This window comes from Vicia villosa, linkage group LG4 (genome assembly GCF_029867415.1).
Source record: "Vicia villosa cultivar HV-30 ecotype Madison, WI linkage group LG4, Vvil1.0, whole genome shotgun sequence".
Taxonomy (NCBI): Eukaryota; Viridiplantae; Streptophyta; class Magnoliopsida; order Fabales; family Fabaceae; genus Vicia; species Vicia villosa.
In genome coordinates, this window is record NC_081183.1 from 183079759 (window position 1) to 183091609 (window position 11851).

Below are 11851 nucleotides of genomic sequence, written 5' to 3' on the forward strand. Positions count from 1 at the left end.
CTCAACACCCAAAAAGATTTTTGCCACTTTGGCTCTTTATTTTCCTTTTAAGGAGAACTACAAATGCTCTGACTTCCCAATTTCACTAAATGGGTATGTAGGCACAAGATGTGATGTCTTATCGAGCACATAATAAAATTCTTTTCTGACCATCCCACTATTTTTTCACAAAACAAAAACAATAATCAATAATATATATTTTCATAGAGGTTCCTGTAATGTACTACAGATGTGAGGGGTGTTAATACCTTCCCCTTGCATAACCAACCCTCAAACCTAAGATCTCTGTTTATTTTATTAGTTTTGATTTTAAAACTTCTTTGGATTTTACTTCATTCTTTTCCCATTTCCTTTGGAAAAAATAAAGCGCGGTGACGACTTTCACTAAAATACGAGCTGGGTCAATCCAATGGTCTCGGTCTTATTTTTTCACCGCTACAATAATATTAAAAATATATTGTATGAACCAATATGATATTCTACGAATATTTGTTACATACAACATATTTTTAATATTCTGGTTAAACAATATAACCATTTTTGGAAAAAAAATTATTTTACTCTAACCCTTCGATTTAAAACAAAATTGAGGGGTTAAAGTATTTTTTATTTTAAAAAGGTTACATTGTTTACCCAGGATATCAAAAATACATTATATGCAATAAATCTTCACAGAATATCAAGGTCGTTTACCGAGAATATAAAAAATGCAGCATGTTCAGGTCTCATACAAGGTGGTAGAGATCTGTCTTGAATGTCAGACATGCATTCACCAAGATTGAATGTTAATGCTATGATTATCACTACTTTTGTTAGCGTATACAATTTTCATGCTTGGAATGCATCCAAATTCTAATCAGGTGTTTGTTCCAAAAATTGAAAAATGTTATTTCAGCACTTGCAATCCATCATTAAAGACTTTTAGGAATAAATCATAATTATTCAAAACCTTAAACAACAACAACAACACCATTATTTGAGATGGATTGCAAAAGCTAAAAAAAATTGTTCAAGGTAGAAGATCATTTTTTCCAGTTTTGCAACCCATCCTACAAAATGATGTCTCAACAATGGGGCGGCTACAAATAAGATAGTATTAGGGTAAAAGGTGCTCTGTGAGTGCTTTATAGTAAAATCTGATAATTTTATCCCTCGGGGTATAAAAAAACAAAGGGTTAAATCATTTACTTTATAGTTGTAAAAAAGTAAAAACATAAAGTGCATTAGCTGGGATTCGAAACATGTCCTAAATGGTATATCACCTTGGTGTTTATAAAAACTAATGTAACAAGTTGTTTATATATATATATATATATATATATATATATATATATATATATATATATATATATATATATATATATATATATATATATATATATATATATATATATATATATATATAACTTCGGTTTTTTCTGGATGTCGTGAAAGCTTTGTCATGAAAAGCGTTATTTGTTGTAGTGCGAGGTTTGAAGTTGGATGACCCTCCTCGAAGGCGATTATGATTGTTGCCAAAAGATACAAGGGCATAAGTGTCACCCGGTGTCGGAGCAACAATGGATGGAGGGGAAACCGGACCAAACGCATAAGGTGTGGCCAAGCACAACAATTGTTCACTAACTGCATCATAGTTAGGAACAGTGGTACCTGATAAAATATGGTTACAAACAGACTCAAATTCTAGTGGTAGTACTTTAAGTGCCATGACCATGAAAAATTTATTCTATTGTTCGACATGAGTTATTGCATCTTTTCCATAAGACAAGAGGGTCGTGTAACTTGCTTTTAATGCATCAAGTTTACTAACATAAACTTGCATATCCATATTTTCCAACTTCAGTGTGTCGAGTTTGAGGATGACACTATATAGGTAATGGACATCGTTGGAGAAGACTTTATTGGCCTTATCCCAAACCTCATAGCAAGTGGAGAAGGCTTGGTATTGCGCTTGGAGGTTAGATGCTGTGAAAAACCATAACACAATGCACAAAGAGGCATTTGTTTTCTTCCATTTAGTGAGTTTGGTGACTGGAACATCAAACAATTTTGTGGATAGGTGATCTTCATATCCCTAACCATGAAACCACATATCTACGGCAAGAGACAATTTGGTGAGTTTTTCACATGGAATAAGTGAAACTTTAGTGAACGAGGTAGAATCAGCATCACCCATGGCATAAAGACAAAAATAGGGACTGTTTGAACTGGAGCACTAATTTCCTAGAGTCGAAATGAAAAAACGAGATCGAATCTGTTAGTGGAGGAGGGAGTCGAGTGGGGCGGCCAGAAAAACGGTCGGATCGGTTGGCATACGGGTGGCCATGCGTGGGTTTGGTGATGGCGCAAGAAGCCCCGCACGTAGGAACGCTGGCGGTGCGTAGGGGCACATGTGGCTTCGTCTGGCGATGATTAAAAGTTCGACGGCCGGATCAAAGGGCCGCGAGTCGGATGGTGGCGTCAGCTTTTTGTAACGTCGCCGGAAGGTAGTCGGAGCAGTGACGACAATGGAGGCAAGGTGGTTACTAGTGAATTTGGAGAAGTGTGAAGAAACTCGGAGTGATAACACGGCTTGCAAAAAAAAATCTCATCTGAAGAAAACGGGTCAATCGGATAAAGTATGGCGAAGAATTTCCTCTTAATAGACATATGTAATCGAACATTAACACTAACCAGAAATATAATATAATTTATTAAAACAACAACCTATTTCTCACTTTTACAAATCAGTTATATAAATATGAGTGAGGTCAAATATATCATGCATATTCATTCATGCCACCCTTCGTTTATGTGTGTATCAAGTTCGATAATATTGAGCGCAAGGAGGTGTATTGGGCCGAGTTAATGAGTTATCACTACGCCAAAAATGACTTTTGGCAGCACCCCTAAGACAGCGCTTTGTCTGAAAAGCGCTGCCATAAGTAAGAATTAAAAAACACGGAAATTGGCTACATGAAAAGCGCTGTGTAAAGTTGACCTATGAAAGCGCTTTTAGAAAGCGCTGGTAAATACCACCCTTTAGAGAGCGCTTTTAAGAAAGCGCTGGTAAAGGCCACGCTTAAGAAAGCGCTTCTTAAAAGCGCTGGTAAAGACCCCCCTTTAGAGAGCGCTTTTAAGAAAGCGCTGGTAAAGGACAAGCTTAAGAAAGCGCTTCTTAAAAGCGCTGGTAAAGGCCATATTAACAAAGCGCTTTTACAAAAATGTTGGCTTAGGTAATTAATTTCTAAAAAACAAAATTCCTAAAATAATTAGAAAGGGCTTATACAAACAACAATCAAAATTCCTAAAAAATTGCAGTACCTTCTTCTCAAACTCTCCTTCTCGTTAAACTTCTTCTCAAAAATCTTTCAGCTTCTTCTCAAAAATTCATTTACCCAAAAATCGTTCAGCTTTAATTAGTTCTCTGCTTATGTTATTCAACTCCAGGCTTGTTCTCGTCGTCTTCTTCTCATCGTCTTCTCTCGTCGTTTCCTGCTCAACAAAGAAACCAAAAGCAGCTTGTTCAACTCTGGGCTTTTGTTCAAGAAGCGATTAATCGAGAGACACATACAGGTAAAGGTTCTTTCTCTTTGTATGGATTTAGTAGCTTAGGTTCAGAGGTTGTGAGTCAGTCAGGTATGGATTTAGTAGCTTAGGTTCAGAGGTTGTTAAATTTGGTTTAGGGTTAGTTGCAGTAGACTCAGTGAGTTAATTATGTTAACTCACTGAGTTAAATTAGTTTGAAAGTTCAGATTCTGTTTAAGCTAGTTATGAAAGTTCAGATTCCCATTACAACCATCAACAATAACCTCGAATTGACAACAGCAACTACCTGTAGCAAAGTGAAGTATGTGAGGTTAGGTTAGAAGATACAAATTGACTTAGTGTTTTGGTGATAATGAGATTGATTTGAGTTTGATAGATTTTTATGAAACAAAAATTGTAGCTGAAGTGAGTACATGGAATGTCATTTTTTATTATTGGTGTTTAAGATGCTGCAATTGTGGTTGTTTTGTTAGTGATTTTTTATCAGTTTGTCAATCTAGAACGACATGATTATTGTTCCCTATGTAATAATTGATTATAGGATAACATTAGTGTTTATATATAAATGCAGCTTCCTCTCCTTTCTCCGCAAGAACGACGTGAAGATTTCCGGCCACCACGAAGCATGCTCACAGTTTCCTCTGTTTGCGAAGATAGTTGTGTCTTCCTCCTTGCTCCAAGTTTGTTCCTGTTATTTGAATTCCCTCTATATAGGTTAGTTGTAATTATTTCTAAATAAATAAGTGATTTTTAAAATCAAGTATTTATCCTGTTTATGACATGGTTATCTTATAGAAGGCAGTTGATCTTATAAAGAAGAAGCATACTGAAATAATTTGACATGAATACGTGGTTATGACTTGATTAAAACCCACGACCTCTAATTAGATTGGAAGAAATTGGAGAGAAATGATGAAAAATAAGGGCTTTCATCGATATAGCGATAATATGTAGTTAATAAGACATGTGTATCATCCCCCCACAAGTGTACGTTCTCCCTGATGAGTTTTTGTCTTTCGCTCAATGGCTTCGAGATTAGTGTCATGAATCACTTGATGATATCCCCTTTCTTTTGCATCCAATGAGCATAGCATTTAAAGGTTTTTCAATATTAGTGTGAATACAAAGGGGTAGATCGACCTTAGCGCTCTTATTCCACTTATTTAAGACTCAAAACAACACAACTAATTATGTGTGCAATCATGGTATTATTTCAATGAGGTATAATTATCTTTCTTAGAATTATAGTTATTATAATTATCATAACATCTCCCAATAACTCTATGTTCCTACTAGTCCTAATTGATCTCTTAAGTATTCAAAATCTTTAAATTTTCAAGGCTTGAGTGAGCCATCTGCAAATTTCTCATTTATAGGACAATACATGACCTCTACAATTCCTTTTAGTACCTTCTCTCTCATAAATGGGTTCTAATTTCAACGTGCTTTCTTTTTTTTCATGTGACATTGGATTCTTTTCCAAGTTTATTGAAGATTCGTTGTTAATCATTAGCTTCATTAGTCTTAATAATTCACATCGACATTCCTTCGATAGTAAGTTAAGGCAAAGTGATTAACATAAGGTAAATGAGTTGCTATAGATTCTACCTCACAAGAGGATAATGTGGTGATTGGTTGCTTGTTTGAACACCATGAGATGGAAGCCTTATTGTACAAGAACACATAACTATATGTGCTTCTCGTATCCATTATGTCTCTACACCAATAAGAGTAACTATATTCAATAAACTATGGTCTTATTGCATTCCCACTTGCTAGAAACAGTATGCCTAACTTCATGGTTCTCTTTAGATACCGAAAAATCCTCTTTGGAGCTACTAGTTCTGATATCTTAGACATGATAGTGAATCTGCTCACTTTATTTATCGCATAACCTATATTTGTCATGTTATTGCATAAGCATATTAGATAGAAAACTATTTATTTGTACAAATTGGCCTCTACCTTTTCTTTATTTACATAATTATCCAGCTTATCATTGATTTTTGAAGGATTCATGACTTCCTTGCAACCAATCATCTCAAACCTTTCCAACAATTCCTTCTCAGAATTATGTTGCCGCATGATCATTCCCTCTTTAATATTCACAAATTACATGCCATGGAAATATGACAATCTTCCTAAATCTCTCGTTTCAAATTCTTTCTTCATGTGATCTTTTACCTTTTCTAGTTCAAGTAGATGACTTCCAGTGATATACAGATCATCCACATATAGGAAAAAATTATTTATTACTTGTGAAAAAAGTTATATATTAATATTAGGAATAAGTTTATTAGTAGTTTTTATGATTATTAGAATTAGATAATATTAACATTTTAATCATTATTATTATTATACTTATTATTAGTTGTTTCTTACTATCGGATGTTATTTTTAGTAATAACCTTATTTACGTTATTTTAAACCAAAATCATCATAAATCACTTCCTTCCTAGAGTGATGACTAACTTAGTAATAATTTTTTATTAGATATTATTATTAGTAATAACCTTACTTACGTTATTTTGAACCAAAATCATCGTAAATCACTTCCTTCCTAGAGTGATGACTAACCTTAGTAATTGTCCTAGATTGAGATACTTCATGAGTGTTTAAAGATATTAAAACCAAATAGCACTACGCCAAATTTGATATTTTGTAGCGCCTAATTTAATAGCACTTTTGAGGAAAGTGCTATTGAAAAGAAAAATAAAAATTTATAATAGCACTTTATCGTGGAGCGCTATCATAAAATGCTGAGAATTTGATTTTGATAGCACTTTAGGAAAAAATGCTATTATTAAACTTAAAAAAAGATAGCACTTTTTTTAAATGCTATTAATGTTCTTAACTAAGATAACATTTACTTTAAAAGTGCTATTATTGATTTTTATAAAATAAAAAAAAGGGTGACTTTTCATTTTGGCGCATTTGGGTGACCTTCAAAACCAAAACATACTTCGTGAAACCCTATCACCATCGAAGCCGTTCGCTTTCATCACCATATTCGTTAACCCATCCGACCAGAGCTTCATCCTTTCACCGGTGAAACCCTATCACCATGTGAAACCCCTTTTCTCAAACGCTTCACCATCGATTCATCTCTACTACGTTCATCCATCACCAACTTCCAGCCTTTGAAATTAAACAAACACACACATTCAGAATAAGAATAAGAAGAAGTTGAGGTGAAGAGCAAGCATAAAGATAACAAGATAAGAACCGGACCGGAATCACTTCGATTGCGTGAGTTTTTTTTCTTACCATCTCTTTGATTTCTTGACACTATCATGTTCTTTGTACATTATTAATTCAAATTCCTCTATCAATTGTTTGAAAATGCTATTGTATGCTGTTTAATTCCATTTGGTAGCTCTAGGGGTTTAGAATCTTTGGTCAAATTTAATTAAGATTGATGATGTATCTCTGAAGTTGGAGTTGAGATTTGATTAGGGAAGGGAGTATTTTTCGATTTCGCATTTGATTTCATTGTTGTTCGAGGAGTATGAACACATGGAGGCATGAGTTTGATTTTAGGAAGTAAAACAGAGAAAGCAGGGGAGGTGGATTAGGGGAAACAGAGCTTGTTGTTCTTCCACTCAATTTTTAGGTATTCTGTAATAGTTCTGGTATGTATCAGTTTTGGTCTTGGCATGCCTTATGCCTTGACTTATTGTAACTCATACAAATTTGATGTCTTTAAAAGCATGGAACATATTCAGACTATCAATGCAACATGCGTTGAGTTGACAAAGTAAACTTATATGAATCGGAAATGCTTTTTATATTGTTTAGTAGGGAGGGATCAAACAATCATAAACAGCATACCTCACAATTCTCTTTCACTCATAATTGATGTTACTTTTGTGCTAGTATGCTATGCAACCTTCTGATAATAATTAGAAGCTAAGTTTTGGGCACCAAGAACTAGGCTTGGGTATGGTCAACTGAACCATAAAAATCAACTTGTTTCCACTTGAAGTTATATGAATCAGACCATCAATTTGGAAAATTAGTTCACAAAGTTCAAAACTGGTTTATACCAGTCTACTGCGTGTTTTTATCTCTTTTTAAGAAATTAACACGGATTAAAAATGACAAAAACTATTTAGCGCTGGCTGAGTTTCTCTCAAATTTAACCTTACATTTTTCGATAGAAATCGGACATCCTCTACGTATAACTGCAAAAATTAATCCCCTCTAGTTAGAAAAGACTCAACTTCTTTAGCTGTATTTTTCTCTCATCGTAATACCATTTGCATTTGTCAAGAGGTTTTGGTTTACTTCTGTCAGCTCAGGATCAGGGCTCCTAGCTAATAAAGAGACTTCCAGCCTTGCATCATTATTGTTAGCTAGCTCACCCTCAAAATCCTCATCAAATACAACTGAAAGAGAGAGTGTCATATTCATATGATATTTTTATAGTAATAAAACAAAAGTTAGCCAAGAATTGGAAAATGATACATCAAATAAACATGTTTGGTACCTGAACTGTAGGGAGAGAACAATGTCATATTCATATGATAATTTTATATTAATAAAACAACAGTCATTGATTAAATGAAAAAGTCACTATCTTTTTAATTGCCGCAGAAAGTTAGTGATGCAGAATCTCTTTCATGTAGATAAAAGAGACATGTTAATAACTGCAAAAAGTCATTATTTGTCCCTAATTATCCTATACTAGTTATTATTTATCATTAGAACATGAGTTTCTATACTGACATGTTTATAACTTTGATTGTGTAGAAAGTTACTAATTATCCTATACTAGTTTATTCATTTGCAATTATGTCACTTTCAATTCTTTTACATTGAAATTTTTTCAATTCTGTTCATAATGTTCTTAATGTCAGTTCTGTTACATGATACATCTACTACTGCTAGCTCCAGGTTTTACTTTCTCATGTTGCACATGGTTGTTGCTGGAGTGATGTACTAAATGTTTCTTTATCTTTCTTTTGTTGCTCAACAAATGACCGATTTCGAGCTTAAAATAAAATCTGACATGTAATTTTTTGTGACCTTGTTTGATCAGATTTATTTGAAGTTGTTGATCGAAGAGCGAAGCTGGCTGCCAGGGACATAGCGGAAGAACAATCTGATTCCAAGTCTCCAGGTTTAGATTTTAGTTCTTTTGACTTTTTCATTTGAGTTTATGGTAGAAGCCTCAAATATAGGTCCAAAAGCATTGTTCTAATAGACAAATACTCTAGAACTAGCATGACTACCTGTTGTGCCTTTCAAAGCATTATCATCTCTAATATCAGTTAGTTCTTTTTAGAAAATTCCCGTGGGACTACCCTGTGTGTGTTGAGAAGGTCCAGTAATGGAGGAATACTATACATTGACAATCCACGAGATAACATGAATGACTATCCCAATTTTTTTGTAGTGTACAGATTCATGAATTTGTACAACCTTTATAAGCTAGAGGTATATGGAAATTCAAGGAATGGTTTTTGAAATTGTATGAATCATTAAATAATCTATTTAGTTCATGGAGAGTGATCATTTAAATTTGGATTATTTAGTTCTAGCATAGATTATCTGGAGAGATTGGATTGTTTTGTTTTAACTTCACTCCAAATTCATACATATACAAATATAATTTAATGAGTTATGACACGTTATTATAATCATTAATCATCCCCTAACCTTAACTAAACTAACCATTTGATCATATTAATCATCCAGTGACTTTCTTTAAAAATTTATTTTCTTCTTTTCTCAACAACTAAAACTACTATAAATTTAAAAATAAATACACTTTGTTTATCTATTAAAAAAAAGTAGAATGGATAAATTGTTAGAAATGAAGCTAAAGAATACATGTTGATATGAAGTGCAAAAATGTAAGCCAAAACTTAGGTGTTCCATTTCATCCATTCACAGCCTCAAGGTTCTATTTTTCTCCCCTTATCTACTACTTGAACATCACTTGGCCCCACCTAAGATTTATGATATTCTTTTTTTTATATATTTATAGTTTTATATAATAAAGTTCCACTAAGAGCAGAGGGCAGTGGCAGCTCTTAGTTTTATATATAGATTGAATTAATTTGTTTTATCCCTGGATGAGGAACTCTCTCTTTTGATGTTCTAAACTTTTTTTTACTTCAGTAAGAAGTTTGTTCTTGTGTTGTGTTGTATCTTCTTTTTGATATTGTTAGAATAAACTGTACTTGTATGTATAATTGCGCTGCTACAAATGCAATGCTTCCTGATTTTGTCATTTAGGAAAGTGTGCAAGTACTTTAAAGTCAAATATTGTTGTGTGTGTAATTGCTAGTTCAATGGTTAGATTGACCATGAGTTTGGCAAAAGTGTGGAAGTACCTTTAAAGTCAAATATTGTTGAACGTGTAATTGCTAAGTAATTTGTTAGATTGACCATGAGTTTGGAAAAATTACTAAGTGGTTAGATTGACTTATGCTAGCTAGCTTGTATCCTAAATATTTGTAAATTAATATTAATATGTGTGAAATTAGAAAGGAGAATGTAAATGTTCGGAAGTCTAGGAAGTGTCGGAAGTGTCATTGAGTCCTTCCAAATTACTAGAGTTTGTCAAGTTATTATAGTCAGACCCAAAAAGAATAAGGGATGACAGATTCCTTACAGAAGGTGAGATTTTTTAAGACAAATTGTTTTTATCAATAAGAATATTTTGAAGCTTTTGAAGAGAACCAATTTGACTAGGTATTTTTCCAATCAGATTATTTCCCCTTAAGACTAAGCTTTTGAACTCATAGCACATTTGTTTTCATAAAACAACCTGACAGGAACCCATAGCCAAGAAGAAAATATGTTAGAAGAATATAAATTATATGTATGGCTTTGTTTGATTAGTTTTTTACTCGCAGGTTTCTTTTTGTTACATTAAATAATTCGAAGAAGACTTGTTAGATCCACATTAAATGTTTGATTATTTTATATATCTTGAGTTGGTTTTTATTGTACAATACATAATCAATATTTCTTCTATGATACAGGAAAACAAGAAGCGGTTATTTTTCCTAGTTAAATGATTGTACCCGTGGGTTCAACGCTTTTGGTTCTTGAAGTGTGGTTACTACTTGGTGCTGTTTTTGTTGTCGTTTCTTTTTTTAGGTGTTTTATTTTGATAATATGACTTTGTGTTTTAGGATTTAGATTAAATTACTCTTAGATGGAATGCATGCATTTACAAATTTGGCTATGCAAATGCCCTCTTTTTTTTAAGCACAGTAAATACTCTCTATATGTTATGATATTTGTAAACAAGAGGATTTGGTTTAATATGTTATTTGGTATTGATGGATCATAATATGTATGCAATGAGTAACTTAAAGTGTTATTTGGTATTGAATTAAATGTATATTTTTGATATTTGCACACCAATAGAATGATTTTATGTAAAAAAAAAAAAAAGTGTACCATATATTAGTGCTTTCTTTGAAAGTGCTATCAAACATGGGTCATATATTAGCGCTTTCTTTTAAAGTGCTATCAAACAAGAGTCATATATTAGCGCTTTCTTTAAAAGTGCTATCAAACATGAATTATATATTAGCGCTTTGTTTGAAAACGCTATTAAACATGTGCCCTTTAATAGCACTTAGTTTGAAAGTGCTATTAAAATCATATCAAAACACACACAAAATGCATACTTCAATAGCGCTTTAGAAAAAAACGCTATTAAAAATTGGTACTTTAATAGCGTTTTTAAAATGCTATTAAACAAAAAACGTTTACAATAGCGGCGCGGTTAATAGCACTTTTAAGCGCTATCAAAAACAAAAAAAAATGCTATTAAATAGCTTATTTGGCGTAGTGTAGGTTAATTAACAGTTTACCTTGTAAAAAGATTTTTCTTATAATAGTGATGCTTAATCGATTATAATGCTTTTTCAATCGATTATACATATAAATTTATTTTTGTTTGATTGAAAATTAAAAGGAAAGTTAGTATTTCAAATTTCTTTCAATAGATTTTGTCTTGGTGGTTACCAACTTTGTAAATTTGCTATAGGGGTAACTTATGTAGAGTGAAAGTTTGATCGTTTCCCGGTCTAGTTGGACGTTTGGCGTTTTCTTGAGTTCGGTAACATCTGAGGTAAATTTCTTTCTCAAATTACTGGTATTATGATGAATTTGTCTGAAATTGTGTGATTATATATGTTGCATTTTATTGCTCCGGATTCATTTCGTTTATACTTTGCGTTTTGACTGAAACGTATTATACTGGCATTATGATGTGTTATAATATGATCACATGCACCTACTTTTTGTAACCACTTGATTTTAATATTTTGTTTAATGGTAAACTACAAACATAAGC

The 11851-nt window shown here is 32.8% G+C and overlaps 1 long non-coding RNA gene across 1 annotated transcript; it reads left to right on the forward strand.

The window, feature by feature from the left end:
- The first annotated feature begins 6480 nt into the window (after nucleotides 1-6480).
- Nucleotides 6481-10923, forward strand: LOC131600493 (uncharacterized). The gene is made up of 3 exons (XR_009283157.1): nucleotides 6481-6777; nucleotides 8570-8650; nucleotides 10524-10923. It is a non-coding gene; the product is annotated as an uncharacterized LOC131600493 (long non-coding RNA).
- The last annotated feature ends 928 nt before the right edge of the window (nucleotides 10924-11851 follow it).